The following is an 11,809-nucleotide window of genomic DNA, read 5'->3' on the forward strand; positions in this document are numbered from 1 at the left end:
AGTAAAGGCCACTGGGTACGGGACTTGAACCTCTCTTGACTACATGAGAGTCCAGCAACTTAACCATTAGGCCAACTGCTGGTCCCAAGCTCCTTTTTTTCTATACTGACCTGATTTAAAAATTCTGATCGTGTGTACATATGTTAGGAGCAAAATAATAATAATAACTAGAATTATTTGTCTATCCATATAGTCTTAACACACTTCTCTTACTCCTTTCTTCAACAAGGTCTCTGAAATCTGTTCAGATTATGGAATGAGTAAATTTTAGGAAATGACAGCTTGTCTTCAGTTTTTGCTAATTTTTTTGTTTAGAGCTTTTTATTTATGCCAGAGGACAAGATCATGATAGACATTTTATGATATTTAAAACATTTTCAGAATCTTTTAAAATGATTGACAATGTTTTTAAGCTTCAGAGATAAAGAAAACTGTGCAGAATATATACACATTTTAGGCACCTATTATATGCTGGTACCACATTAGCCTCAAGGATAATATAAGCAATAGTGATTTTACCGAGGAGAGTAAAACAATTGCTATCATAAATATGAAAATGATCCATTCTAACAATTTGGGGGAGGGATCTGATGTTAGCTGAATACCTAATCTGTGTCTAAAACTTTGGTGGGTGTCCTACCTGTGCTAAGAGGTCACAAGAAAACTGTCCAAGTGTGTGTGTGTGTGTGTATGTATGTGTATATATATATATGTGTGTATATATATATGTATGTGTGTGTGTGTGAGTTTAGGGTTTAAACTCAGCTACCAGACTGCTTCTAGCATCAGATTGTGGAGGGTTTCCAAGACAAGATGGGATTTTAGTGGGGTCCTGATGGTAGAGGGGCTCCAGGGAACTTCCAGGCAGGGAGTTTCTATCCTGGGTGCCTCTCTCACTTCTTTAAGTTCCTCTCGCCATCCTAGTATCTTGTACTTTGGTGACAATCTTTATTTCAGAATGGCAAAAGCGTATATGTGACAGCCTCAGAATTTTTCTTCAAAGAGTGAGTCTAGCCCTCTCAGACCGCTTTACTCTGATTAACCTGGCCCTTTATAAAACCCTATGATAGGGGGAACCAGCAGTTAGCGTAATGGCTATGTCGCTTATATATATGTGTGTATATATATATGTATGTGTGTGTGTGTGAGTTTAGGGTTTAAACTCAGCTACCAGACTGCTTCTAGCATCAGATTGTGGAGGGTTTCCAAGACAAGATGGGATTTTAGTGGGGTCCTGATGGTAGAGGGGCTCCAGGGAACTTCCAGGCAGGGAGTTTCTATCCTGGGTGCCTCTCTCACTTCTTTAAGTTCCTCTCGCCATCCTAGTATCTTGTACTTTGGTGACAATCTTTATTTCAGAATGGCAAAAGCGTATATGTGACAGCCTCAGAATTTTTCTTCAAAGAGTGAGTCTAGCCCTCTCAGACCGCTTTACTCTGATTAACCTGGCCCTTTATAAAACCCTATGATAGGGGGAACCAGCAGTTAGCGTAATGGCTATGTCGCTGGACTCCCACGTAGTCGACTGTGGTTCGTGTCCCAGACCTGGTGGCTTAAAACTCACGCCGGGCGCATATGCGGGTGTGCCCAGGATCCCAAGAGGAGAATGGAGGAGAAGGGATTGCGGCATGACCATCCCCCCTGGGGGATGATTTCTTGCTTTCTGTCTCTATGTCTTTCTCTGTCTGTCTGGCCAGTGCACACGCCCTATAGCGAAAATCTCTCTCAAAAAAACAAAACAAAACAAACAAAAACCCTATGATAGGGGCCAGCAGGTAGCATGGTGGTTAAGGGAGCTGGATTCCCACATGGCTGAATGCAGTTCAAGTCCTGAACCTGGCAGGTTTTTTTCTCACCTTCCCTTTCTCTCTTACTCTCTCATTCTGTCTCTCTCTGGTCAAATTAAAATAATAAGTAACTAAATAAAGTTAAAAAAAATTTTAAGAAAACAAAACTAAAAATCTATGAGAGGGGCCAGCATAGTGGTTAAGGCACTAGAGTCCCACGTGGCTCACTATGGTTCAAGCCCTGGACTGGCAGCTTGAAACTCATACGGGGCATGTGCGCGTGTGTGCCCAGGATCCTTGGAGGAGAATGGAGGAGAAGGGATTGCAGTGTGGCCACCTCCCTCCCCCCCACCCCTGGGGAGTGATTTCTTTGTTTCTCCAGTGAGAGCATGCACACTATAGCAAAATTCTTTCAGTAAAAAGAAAAAAAACTTGTACTCGCTTCAGCAGCACATATACTAAAATTGGAACTATACAGAGAAGATTAGCATGGCCCCTGCTCAAGGATGACACGCAAATTCGTGAAGCGTTCCATATTTAAAAAAGAAAAAAAACTTGTACTCGCTTCAGCAGCACATATACTAAAATTGGAACTATACAGAGAAGATTAGCATGGCCCCTGCTCAAGGATGACACGCAAATTCGTGAAGCGTTCCATATTTAAAAAAGAAAAAAAACTTGTACTCGCTTCAGCAGCACATATACTAAAATTGGAACTATACAGAGAAGATTAGCATGGCCCCTGCTCAAGGATGACACGCAAATTCGTGAAGCGTTCCATATTTAAAAAAGAAAAAAAACTTGTACTCGCTTCAGCAGCACATATACTAAAATTGGAACTATACAGAGAAGATTAGCATGGCCCCTGCTCAAGGATGACACGCAAATTCGTGAAGCGTTCCATATTTAAAAAAGAAAAAAAACTTGTACTCGCTTCAGCAGCACATATACTAAAATTGGAACTATACAGAGAAGATTAGCATGGCCCCTGCTCAAGGATGACACGCAAATTCGTGAAGCGTTCCATATTTAAAAAAGAAAAAAAACTTGTACTCGCTTCAGCAGCACATATACTAAAATTGGAACTATACAGAGAAGATTAGCATGGCCCCTGCTCAAGGATGACACGCAAATTCGTGAAGCGTTCCATATTTAAAAAAGAAAAAAAACTTTATGAGTGAAAATAATTAATATGAGAAAAATAAAATGGTGTAAGTCACAGAGAACATTTTCAAACATTTGGGGTAGAATTATGCTCCAAATTTACACCCCTGCTACCACATCTTCTTATTGCTGATTGGGTCTGTATGTGTTAGATTGGGGTCACAATGAGTTAAGAATGTTGAGGCATCATAGAAATGTAAACCTTTCCAGCAAACAGTTGGAGCAGCCTAAGGATTTTCATTACATGGGAGCCATCTCTTCAGTCTTTGAAGAAAATGGCATCAATAAAAATTGTATAAAAAGCCACGAAAAAAATGGCTCCGTGGAGATATGTCCTTTGCCAGAAATCAATTTTGCCCAGCAGAATGTCTTTAACTGCTATCATAAAAGATAAAATCTTAGGGTGGGAAGGCAACTTAAGAGGGCATCTATTCTATTAACCTGTCTCCTGATAAGAGCACACCTAATCCAGTTTTGAAATATGATATTGTTTTGTCCTTTAGGACCTCAGGAAAATAGACCCTTGTTTATCCTCGATTTCCTCCCTCTGCCCTCACTCTTACCTATGAGACGCAGTCACGGGCTGAATGTGCCTCTTCCCCCAATGCATATGTTGAAATCTTAACCCCTCCTATGATATTAGGAGGTGGCACCTTTGGGAAGGGCTTAGTTTATGGGGTTGGAGCCCTCATGAATGGTTTTAGTGGCCTTATAAAAGAAACCCCAGAGAGCTATCGTGTTCTTTCCCCCAGGGAGGGTACAGTGAGAGGACAAGGGCAGTCTGAAGCCTTGTAGAGGACCCTAACCAGCCCCTGGCCATCTTGGATTCCAGTCTCCAGAACTGTAAAAAGTAAATTCCTGTGGGCTAAGCCACCCAGTTCATGGGAATTGTTATGGCAGCTCCAGTGTACTATGACAGATTCCCTGAACATCTTCGATAAAAATTGTTAAATTCATCCTCAAACCTTAATTTCCATGCAAACTAATCCTAATTTTAAAATATTTTCTCACAAAGCCAGTTGGTGGCATGGTGGTGAAGGTGATGATTCCATGTGGTTAGTTGCATGGTTCAAATCCTGGACCCAGCAGCAAGAAATATACCAGGCATGTGTGCACGTAAACCAAGGATCCTGAGAGGAGAATGGAGAAAGGTCTGTGGCGTGACTGTCCCCCATGGGAAGATGCTTTATCTTTTCCTTCCTTCTCTCTCTCTTTCTCTGTCTCTCTCTGTTAAACATATGTGCTCCCTGACAAATTAGAAAAAAAAAAATTCCCTTACAGGCATTATTTCTTCATAGTTCATTAAACAGCTTTTAACAATGGGATTAAAATCTCCAAGTGTCATATGCCATTTATGATCCATGGTTTTTAGAAAGGTGTCTAAGAGGGCAGGGTGATATGCAAAGAGTTGGAGGATGTGGGACCTTTTCAGAAAAAGAGGAAGGGAAATATGATTTTGCTACCAGTCACTGTCACTTTCTAAATGGAAAACAATGTCAAAAAGAACAATAAGGGGCTGTCATGCGAGGCAACAATAAAGCAAGATGTCACAAATAAACAACTTGGTGCAGAAAAGCATGTAGGGAGCTAAGCGAAACAGCGAAGTAGGACTTTCTCCGATCCCGCCCTGTTCGAGGATAATCATCGGGTACTCAATGTGCTTCACAGAATTGGGTGATTTTAGTTCAGAAAATACATTCTCTCCATGAGCCCTCTGCCTGTTATTTCCAGGGTGATTACAACCGTTTCTGAGTGTAATGCAAACACACACCAAGGTCGCTACCTGTCACTTTATGATAAACACTGTGGCATTGTGCTCATCTACAAATCGTGTCGTCTTGCTGTTTAGGGTCATTCTGTCATTTATAGCCATGCTCGCCATTTGCTCAGGGTTTTCCACACAGGGGTTGTGTGTGACCTTTCCTTTCTTTAGGGGCTACCAGAACTCACACGGCTGAAGTTAATAGTGAAATTGCACAAAACTTGTTCATAATAGTGAATCAGGCTTTTAATGAATGAAAATACAGGTACAGACTACATAATTTATTTTATTTTATTTTATAAATTTTTTATACATTCAATTGTATTGTTTAGCTTACAAAGTGAACATTTCAATATGTGAACAGTTCTCCCCAGTCCAGTTGATCAAGATATCTTCACCCGATAACACCACACCTCCCCATCCTGTCAGTGCTCTGCCTCTGTATCCCTGCTCCCAATGTCCTTCCCTAGGCCCCTCTCCTCCACACACACCGCATCTGGCATTCACACCCATCTCTTGTGTTTGTATACCCTTTTTTTTCTTTTGGAGAGATTTTCACTGTAGGGCGCGTGTGCTCGCCAGACAGACAGAGAGAGACAGAGAGATAGAAAGCGAGAAATCACCCCCCAGGGGGGATGGCCACGCCGCAATCCCTTCTCCTCCATTCTCCTCTCGGGATCTTGGGCACGCACGCACACGCACCCGGCGTGAGTTTTAAGCCACCGGGTCCAGGACGTGAACTACATGGGAGTCCAGCGACATAGCCATTACGCTAACTGCAGGTTCCCTGTTTGTATACCCTTTAGTCAATCAGTTTCAGCCATAGAGTGCAGACTACGTGATTTCTAAATTAGATTAAATCAGAGTAAGACAGCCTTGCGGAGTTATTGCTGCCAGGGTGGGAAAAAGTTGATAGGGAACTGTTGGGAATGATCATAGAGAAAAACCAAAACAAATTTAACTAGTGAGAGAAAGGGAAGAAAATGAAAAAGTAAGGAAAAAGAACTTCAAGGTAATTTAAAAAATCCTAGTGTCTGTAGAGAAAATATATTAACAGATTCTAATCCTCCAAACCCTTCCCACTGTTTCTTTTTGGGATCTCCCTACATTCAAGGTGCTCTGTTTTTCTCTTGAGGGAGAGTCAGTGGAATAAGTCTATAATAGACTTACGGTGGTGGTCGGAAAAGGGTGACTGCAATAGGCAGCATCAGGATTACCCTGAAATGTGATGATAGAAAGGCAAACTGTCCAGCTGGAAACCTGACCTAATGAATCAGGCTCAGGTTGAATCTAGCAAGTATGTTTTAACCAGTCCTCCGAGTGTTTCTGGTCAGCTAATGTTTGGCACCCTCTGGTCTAGCGAGTACTGTGATGGGCCACCCACATCCCCTCTCCAAGAGTGAGGTACTTATTACCTCAGTGGCTAGGACTGTGGCTTGTCTAAGGCTTTAGAAGAGCAGCCTTGGGACCAGCAGTTCGCGTAATGGCTATGTTGCTGGACTCCCATGTAGTTCACGTCCTGGACCCGGTGGTTTAAAACTCACGCTGGGCGCATGTGCGTGTGTGCCCAAGATCCCGAGAGGAGACTGGAGGAGAAGGGATTGCGGCGTGGCCATCCTCCCTGGGGGTGATTTCTCGCTTTCTGTCTCTCTGTCTCTCTCTGTCTTTCTGGCAAGCGCATGCGACCTATAGCAAAAACCTCTCCAAAAAAAAAAATATAATAAATAAGAAGAGCAGCCTTGTCCAAGGTCATGTTCCTCTCTGGAGCACCACTTACCCAGTGATGTGTTGGAGACGGGGCACAAGGCACAGCCTTGACTTCAATCTGGGGCGTCTCTGAAGAGCCGTACTTGCTTCACTGCTTTCTCAGATCAGCTGTGGCCTCTGTTCATTTCCTTGAACTTCCCCTTGATCTCAATCTGGCTGCCACTTTTCCTCATAAGTGTTCTTGACAGCATTCCCCACATCTCCCTCTTAATCTTAAGTCTCCTAGCTTTCATGTCCCCAAAACTCACACACCCATGTGGGAGTGGAAAGGGGTCTACTAATTAAAAATAAAACAAAGACAAGAACAAAGGTTTTTTCTTTTTTCTTTTTCTTTCTTGGAGAGGTTTTTGCTATAGGGTGCATATGCTCACCAGAAAGACTGAGAGAGACAGAGAGACAGAAAGTGAGAAATCCCCCCCCAGGGGGAATGGCCATGCCACTATCCATTCTCCTCCGTTCTCCTCTCAGGATCTTGGGCACGCACGCACATGCGCCCGGTGGCTTAAGCCACCGGGTCCGAGACTTCAACTGTGGTTGACTACATGGGAGTTCAGCAACACAGCCATCATGCTAACCACTGGTCCCAAGAACAAAGGTTTTTGAGGAGCATCTCCGAATAGAGGGGTTTCTGCTAAGCTAGAAGGAAGAAGAGAGGCCTAAGAGAGGTGGTAAGTGTATAGATACTGGTAGACCTGACCGAGAGGGCCCCACTCCATCCTGCTGGGATGAGCCCTGGCTGCACAGACAGCAGAGTTCTATCTGAGGGAGGTGACTTTGGCCAGCTGTGCAGAGAGGCCCATGGCCTCAGGTATGTTCCTGATGTAGTGGAAAGAGCAAGATTCCCTCAGGGACTAGACAGAAATAAAGGATGTCCCAGTGCAAACCGAGTATGTTATGGGATGATATGCATCTCTGTGCCTGCTCTTATGTCATGAGACATTGCAAATAGATACAACTTTCCTCCCCTCACTCCATCACACACAAAGGTAGGGCACTGTAAACAGCCCCTTCTCAGTGGAACTTATTTGTCACTTGACAAATGGAGAGAAATCCCGGGTATATGGAAACTATTTCTATAACATTTTTCCATGTCATGATGTACTCAAAAGATTAAATGAATCGTTACATTTATTTGTTGTAAAGCAAATATTAACCATTAGTATAAAATTATAATTTTTTAAAGATTTTTACCATCGGGGGACCAGCAGTTAGCGTAATGGCTATGTCGCTGGACTCCCACATAGTCAACTGCAGTTTGCGTCCTGGACCTGGTGGCTTAAAACTCACGCCGGGCGCGTGTGCGTGCATGCCCAAGATCCCGAGAGGAGAATGGAGGAGAAGGGATTGCGGCGTGGCCATCCCCCCTGGGGGGTGATTTCTCGCTTTCTGTCTCTATGTCTCTCTCTGTCTGTCTGGCGAGCGCACGCGCCCTACAGTGAAAATCTCTCCCCTATAGTGAAAACCTCTCAAAAAAAAAAAAGTTAAAAAAAAGATTTTTACCATCGAATATGTGTGCTCACTGGAGAGAGACAGAGGGAAAGTGAGAAATTACCCCCCAAGGGAGATGGCCATGCCACAGACCCTTCTCCATTCTCCTCTCAGGATCTCGGGCATGCATACACATGCACCTGGCATGATTTTCAGGCTGTCAGGTCCAGGACTCGAACGTTTGTCAGCTACATGGGAGTCCATGTCCTTAACCACCACACTACTAGCCCCCAAAATTATAATTTTTACACTGCATTATAAGCTAAAATTTCTATCCCACAACATGAAGTGGAGGCTTTGTTTTGTTATGTCAAATATATTTTAAAAACAAAACAAAAGAAAACAGGGCTGACCCCATGGCCTAGTTGTTAAGGGAGCTGAAATGCACATGGACAGCTGTGGTTTGAATTCCTGGCTGTGGCAGCTGGAAAAGCATGCCAGGCGCACATGTGTGCATGCCCCAAGTACTGACCAGATGCAGACTTAGAGGAAAAAGGATTATGGCATGATCATGCCTCATGGGGTGTGCTTTCTCTTTCTTGCTCTTTTCTTAGAGTTTGTTGGCACCCTCCAAAGGGCACTTAAAAAAAAGATATTTTCAATGAATTCATGTTTATGTTTTCCCAGTTTTAGTAGGTTTTATGTTAGGTTAAGTCAAGCAAAATTTTTTTACTGTGATTTTGGGTTCTAATTGCCTAAAAGGATTCCTGGAGCTGCTTTCCCCCCACCCCCCCACATCTGAAATAAATGCCCCCCATCTGTTGATTATATTCTATATAATTTTGATAAATCACACTTGGTAGATTATTTTATGTAGAGAGATATTGACCTCTGTTGTTTTTGCTATGTTTAATTTGTAAGGTAGCCTATGCTAACCTACTTGGGACGAAAATATCTTTATTATTGTGATTGGATCTCTTAGTTGCCCATCAAAGCAATTTCCTTTTCTCCCAGTCTCCCTGACAGTGAGGTGTGACCACATGACTTAAGTTGTTGTCCATGGCTTAAGAGCAGAAATGAAAGGGGTCATTTCTAGGCTTTATTCCCTTCCCACATGTCTCTAGCAGGCACAGAAAGGCAATGTCATAGGCCATTTCCAAGACTCAACATGGAAGGAGCCTGGACCCCTGAATTAGAGCACTGAACAGAGCCACTTGTCTGACCTTTTTGGAATGTGAGTGAAAAATGCATTTCTTTATAGGGATTTTTACTATTACTATATTTTTTTGCCACTGTATTGTTGGATCCCCTTGACACAGTTTTAACCTAATATGTTTCTACTTTCCTTTTCTGGAAATAATGTTTCCAGAATACTACTGTAACTTTTTGAACTTGATTTTATCACGATTTCTTTTTTTTTGGAGCAGTTTTTGCCATAGGGCTCTCCAGAAAGAGAGAGACAGATAGAAAGCGAGAAATCACCCCTGAGGGGGGATGGCCATGTCGCAATCCCTTCTCCTCCATTCTCCTCTCTGAATCTTGGGCACACACGCACACGCGCCTGGTATGAGTCTCAAGCCACCGGGTCCGGGACTCGAACCACGGTCGACTACGTGGGAGTCAAGCAACATGGCCATTACGCCAACTGCTGGTCCCAGATTTTATCACTATTTCTATAATTTTGAAGTTATATTGTTAATTTAAGAGACACAAGTAGCCAGAAAAGCAGATTTTCTTAAAATGAATCAGTTATTCTACAGATAACTCTACTTTCTTGTTATGAGTTTATCACTGTGTTAAATACTGGGGGATTTAAAAATGTGTACCTGATATATTGCAACTTACTCTGATAGAAAATATTTTTAACTGTGTTATAAGCTCATTTTTTATATGTTGTAGGTAATCATTTTATTGAAAACATTAGAAACAAGTTACTATGTTGATTGAGTGGAATAAAAAGCAAAACTAAAATACAATCATTCCCTCAAAGAACTCAGAGCCACAAGCAAAATAATAATATTTATTTATTTAATTTAATTATTTTTTGGAGAAGTTTTTGCTATAGGGCACATGTGCTTGCCAGAAAGAAAGAAAGAGAGCCAGCAAGCGAGAAATCACCCCCCTGCGGGGGGGTGGTGGCCACACCGCAATTCTTTCTCCTCCATTCTCTTCTTGGGATCTTGGGCATGTGTGCACACAAGCACCTGGTGTGAGTTTAAGCCACTGGATGTGGGAGTTACAATAGTCAAACAAGTTATACTGATGAGTTCTAGAATAATCAGAGAAGTTATATTTCTCACACAGTAAGAGACAGACTAAAATTCACACCCACCACAAGAGGCAGCAGAACAGTCTGCCTTCACAGATGATTGTGATGTGTACAGGAAATAATGTTTTTCTTTTCTCCACATTTGGTACTTTTGAAAGCGTGGAACAGAGGAATCTATACTCCATTGCACTTTTTTTTTTTTTTGAGAGGTTTTTGCTATAGGGCCTGTGCACTAGCCAAAGAGACAGAGAGACAGAAAGCGAGAAATCACCCCCTAGGGGGGATGGCCACGCCTCAATCCCTTCTCCTCCATTCTCCTCTCAGGATCTTGGGCATGCATGCACACGCGCCCGGTGTGAGTTTTAAGCCACCAGGTCTGGGACTCGAACCGTGGTCGACTATGTGGGAGTCCAGCGACATAGCCATTACACTAACTGCTGGTTCCCCTTCCATTGCACTTTTGATCAACTCCTCTATGTGTGCGTGGAATGAGTATCTCTTGGTGAGATGGCAGGGATCTGACGTGGTGAGGTCACTTTCCTCTGAGGGAATGCAGAGGTCACCATCTTTCCAGCAGTGGGGACCGTCCTTCTTCTCTGGGTCAAAGTGCCGACACTCTTCTTTTGTCATTTTGTTTGTGAAGAGATTAGTTACGTACATTTCTTAGAGTTTCCAGTTTCTTTTCTGATTATAGATATGTGTCGAGGTCTATTTCTTTCTCACTCCTGAAACGCCTATGGAGAGGGATATATTTCTTCCTTCACTCTTTCACTTTTCATCTCCTCTGTGCCTTAAGTCTCACCTCCTGTCCCACGATGTTTGTGGCTGCATAGGTAAATCTGCTTAACACTGGTTTTAGTGAGAAAGCCAAGTTGGCTTTTATTTTGAACTTATGATCTCAGATATAGCCTTTATCAATTAAAAAATAATATTTTGATTTGCTATCTGTTTTCTTCCTCTTGTTTATGAGTATTGGGTTCAATGTCCCAACAGTGGAGTGATGATTACTGGGTTGTGAATGAGCTAATTTGTGGATATATTTCAGTATTTGTACAAAATAGGAATTATTTTTGTGGTTTGTCGTAACAGTTAAACAGCATCAGTCATACAATTGTGTATCATTAAAGGGAACGTTCTTGTCCCCTGGATGAATGATATTCAAATCAATTAGAAAGTTCAGAGAGAAGGTGTTAATATCTGTGCTTCCGTCATTTTTCTGGCTATGTGTGCCTAGTTTTCTCTGTTTTGCCTTTATCCCCCATCATAGCTAAGCTTAGTGAAGCTTGAAGCTCAGTTCCCATCAAGGGCCCTGGAATTTTGGAATGCCCTGGGAGCAGGAGCCCATTTTCACGGTCCTCTTTTGGTGGACGCTGACATCTTACTTGCCCTTTTCTCAATCATACGTGTTACCATTTATGTAGGGTCTGTTGTATCCCTAGACTTCAAATAGTTTCATCCTCCTGACAAGACTGTAAGGCAGGATTTTATTATCAAGCATTTTATTGAAGAAGAAACCGAGATCCAGAGAAGTTGTGTGACCACAAGACAGAAATAGGAATTGACACTGTGTCTCCCACTGATACATGTGTTCACAAGTGAACTGGTAGTGGAGTTTGGAAAACTGGTGTCTGA

The 11,809-nt window shown here is 42.6% G+C and overlaps 6 non-coding genes across 6 annotated transcripts; all 6 read left to right on the forward strand.

Moving 5' to 3' along the window:
- Positions 1-2,221: 2,221 nt before the first annotated feature.
- On the forward strand, positions 2,222-2,328 carry LOC114006056 (U6 spliceosomal RNA). The gene has a single exon (XR_003547825.1). It is a non-coding gene; the product is annotated as a U6 spliceosomal RNA (small nuclear RNA).
- A 16-nt stretch (positions 2,329-2,344) lies between these two features.
- LOC114006063 (U6 spliceosomal RNA) lies at positions 2,345-2,451 on the forward strand. Its single transcript, XR_003547831.1, has one exon. It is a non-coding gene; the product is annotated as a U6 spliceosomal RNA (small nuclear RNA).
- A 16-nt stretch (positions 2,452-2,467) lies between these two features.
- LOC114006064 (U6 spliceosomal RNA) lies at positions 2,468-2,574 on the forward strand. Its single transcript, XR_003547832.1, has one exon. It is a non-coding gene; the product is annotated as a U6 spliceosomal RNA (small nuclear RNA).
- A 16-nt stretch (positions 2,575-2,590) lies between these two features.
- LOC114006065 (U6 spliceosomal RNA) lies at positions 2,591-2,697 on the forward strand. The gene has a single exon (XR_003547833.1). It is a non-coding gene; the product is annotated as a U6 spliceosomal RNA (small nuclear RNA).
- A 16-nt stretch (positions 2,698-2,713) lies between these two features.
- On the forward strand, positions 2,714-2,820 carry LOC114006066 (U6 spliceosomal RNA). The gene has a single exon (XR_003547834.1). It is a non-coding gene; the product is annotated as a U6 spliceosomal RNA (small nuclear RNA).
- Positions 2,821-2,836: 16 nt separating this feature from the next.
- On the forward strand, positions 2,837-2,943 carry LOC114006057 (U6 spliceosomal RNA). The gene has a single exon (XR_003547826.1). It is a non-coding gene; the product is annotated as a U6 spliceosomal RNA (small nuclear RNA).
- Positions 2,944-11,809: the final 8,866 nt, after the last annotated feature.

The sequence above is a fragment of the Tupaia chinensis genome, unplaced genomic scaffold (genome assembly GCF_000334495.1).
Source record: "Tupaia chinensis unplaced genomic scaffold, TupChi_1.0 Scaffold145519_1, whole genome shotgun sequence".
Taxonomy (NCBI): domain Eukaryota; kingdom Metazoa; phylum Chordata; class Mammalia; order Scandentia; family Tupaiidae; genus Tupaia; species Tupaia belangeri.